Genomic DNA, 3,212 nt, shown 5'->3' with positions numbered 1-3,212 from the left:
TTTTATGAGAAGTGAATCTGGATTGAGACTTTTTAAAAGGTATAGACTCTGGATAATTTGAGCACCTGCTGTTTATGGTGATGAGAGAGAAAATAGGAATAAGCATAAGTTAATTGAACAGAATAACAAAAAGACAGTGGATGTTACAGGGGAATGGACTAACTCATCACTGACTTTGCAGAAGTAACAACCAGGCATGGGGAGTTGTAAAAATTTACAGTCTTTCCAAATCAGATTTAAACTTCCAGATAAAAATGAAGCTGAATCTCTGACTTGTAGTAATTCGGAGTTTATCTATAGATTCAAAATCTTAATTTTGAATTAAGACATTAGTATATCCATATATAAAGTGCAAAAAAATATAAGCCTATCGTCTGGAAGGTAGTGTTGATCAATCAAAAGAGTAAAAACATTCTTCTCTCTTTTTCCTTAAGATTATTTCTGTATTTATTTGAGAGAGAGAGAGAGAGAGAGAGAGAGCACAGAGCACAAGCAGTGAGGTGGGGGAGAAGGGCCAGGGGAGAGAGAAAAGCAAACTCCCGGCTGAGCGGGGAACTCAACCCAGGGCTCCATCCCAGGACTTGAGATTATGACCTGAGCTGAAGGCAGATGCTTAACCGACTGAGCCATCCAGGTACCTGAAAAAAAAAAAAAAAAAAAAAAAAAAAAAACACTTTCAAGGGGAGGTAGGTAGATGGGATTTTCCTTATGAAGATTACAAGAATATGGAACATCATTCTATGCCAAATCTTTGAATTATTTGAAGGAATTAGAAATAACAGTTTCTGGGTGCCTGGATGGCGCAGTCAGTTGAGTGTCTGCCTCTGCCTCTCCCTACTGCACACTCTTTCTAAAATAAATAAAATAAGTCCTTAAAAAATAACATTGGTGTAGAAATATAAAATAACACATACACCATTGGTTGTGTAATGTGGAACTCAGTGTTCTTGAAGCTCAGTCACACAGGAGAGGATATCTTCCCAGAGGCAGGCTAGGAGCAGAAAAAGACACTGTCCCTATTAATAAAAATAGGAAGTTGTTGCTTAAGGAGCAATTTTATGTGCACAAGAATATTCCTGTAGGTGAGAGAATGGTGCCATCAGGAACAATTCTTCTATGATGATGTGGAATATTTGCATTATTGACTCATCCAAGTTTAGATTCATATGAAGGATTGCATTAAGGGAAGGTTGTAAATTGGTGAATGTGCGTCTTCAGTTTAAATATTTCAAAAAGTGCGTTTTGCTTACACATGCGTATTTGGGGGTTGTAGTTTTTACTGATATCACAATTCATACCTACCTAGAAATGTAGTGAAGACAAAGATCAGATAGAAGATTTTTTTAAAAGAGTATATTTATTTATTGGAGAGAGTGAGAGTGAGAAGCAGACTCCTCACTGAGCAGGGAGCCCGATGTGGGGCTCAATCCCAGGACCATGACCTAAGCCAAAGGCAGACGCTCAACCGGATGAGCCACCCAAGTGCCCCCAGATACAACATCTTGGAGAACAGTTGGAGCTGGAAACATCACAGATGTTCATCCCAGAATTTAAAAAAAAAAAAAAAAAATTGTGATTTGGAAATAAGGTTGTGTTTTAGAAGAAGAGCCAAGATGGTACAGAGAGTTCCTCTGTATCCTTCACTCAGCTTCCAGTAAGGTTAAGTCTAATGTGTCCTGACATGTTCTTCTTTATCCTATTTTAATTTCCTTTTTGAATTTAGAGATTTATCTATTTTCTTTATTATCAAAACTAAGTAATTAGTGTCGGCACAAAGAACTGTAATAACTAAATCATAGGCTATATTCATTTCTCTAATTTTTACAGGGTTTCTCCCCCACTCCAGAATACAATCTAGCATATTACATTGCATTTATTTATTTATTTTAAATATTTTATTTATTTATTCATGGGAGACACACAGAGAGAGGCAGAGACAAGGCTGAGGGAGAAGCAGGCTCCTGTGGGGAACCTGATGAAGGACTCGATCCCAGGTACCCCGGGATCACAACCTGAACTGAAGGCGGGCACTCAACTACTGAGCACCCAGGTGCCCTTACATTGCATTTAGACATGCTATTACTCAAGCTTACTTTAATCTGTGACAGTTTGTCTCCCCTCTCAACTTTTTAAAAGTTATTATTATTTCTATCTAGACACTTTCAATGGGTTCTAGTCAAAATACTTATGATACCATCTTTCTATTTGGTTATATCTGAATATCATAGATGGTGCCTTCACATCATATCAGAAGGTAGATGGTATCAACATGACTCATCCCGTCACTGTTTTGATCACTTAGTTAAAATGTATTATTTTCCAGGTTTTCCTATTGTAAAGTTACTGCTTTTTCTTTTCCAAACTATTCAGTGGAAGCAAGTCACTAACTTCAGTTCAAACTCAAGAGAAAGAGAATCAATCTCTATGTCTGGACATGCACAAATCATCATAATCATTATATATTTTGAGGGAGATACTTTGAATCTACTCAGTTATTCTACTTCCCCTTTAAGTTTTTGACCACAAAATTTAATATTCTTTTTTTTTCAAATTTTAATATTCTTTAGCCCACAACAATTATTATTGTGATGTTCTAAAGTTGATTTTCTATTAACTGTTAAAAAATTATTTATAACACTTGCTAAAGATGATAAGGAATACTCTTTGAGAGGGAAATCAGGCTCAACTCCAAATAGAAATGGAAATGCAGGGATTTAGAGCCTAGGAATACAGTGGGTTTCAGTGGATGGAAATTATTTAGAAAGAGCATCAGGGGTAGGGGAGGATTCTGACTAAACCAACATGACAAGATTCTTGCTGTAGATAGGCCCAAATGATGTCATATCATCTGGGGGATAAGTAATTTGACCAGATATCGAAGGTGTTTAGATATTGAGGATGGTAGATTCATGCTAACATGACCACAGGATTCTTGCTCTTGAGAAAAAGGACCAAAGATACAGTCTCATCAAAAAAGGGCTTAGAGGAGCCTGACTAGTATTTGGTTAAGGACACAGTCTTTGTCATTACCTCATTCCTTCTGCGTTTATAAATCAGAATTCTTCTCTGAGAGAGATCTGAACCTTTAATTTATTTATTTATCCAATCCTTTGTATCAGTTTGATTTCATGGATATTTATTTTATGGTAGGTCACACTGGCAGCCGATTCTCTTAGCTTACCTTTTTCTGAGGTTTCTGAGGTAGATTCCTC

General features: G+C 36.7%; 1 long non-coding RNA gene across 1 annotated transcript; it reads right to left on the bottom strand.

Moving 5' to 3' along the window:
* Positions 1-459: 459 nt before the first annotated feature.
* On the bottom strand, positions 460-1,076 carry LOC144311957 (uncharacterized). The gene is made up of 2 exons (XR_013377425.1): positions 915-1,076; positions 460-638 (listed from the first exon to the last, which is right to left on the bottom strand). It is a non-coding gene; the product is annotated as an uncharacterized LOC144311957 (long non-coding RNA).
* Positions 1,077-3,212: the final 2,136 nt, after the last annotated feature.

This window comes from Canis aureus, chromosome 4 (assembly GCF_053574225.1).
Source record: "Canis aureus isolate CA01 chromosome 4, VMU_Caureus_v.1.0, whole genome shotgun sequence".
Taxonomy (NCBI): Eukaryota; Metazoa; Chordata; class Mammalia; order Carnivora; family Canidae; genus Canis; species Canis aureus.
The sequence above is the reverse complement of the archived record's forward strand: the minus strand, read 5'-3'. Positions and strand labels throughout refer to the sequence as shown.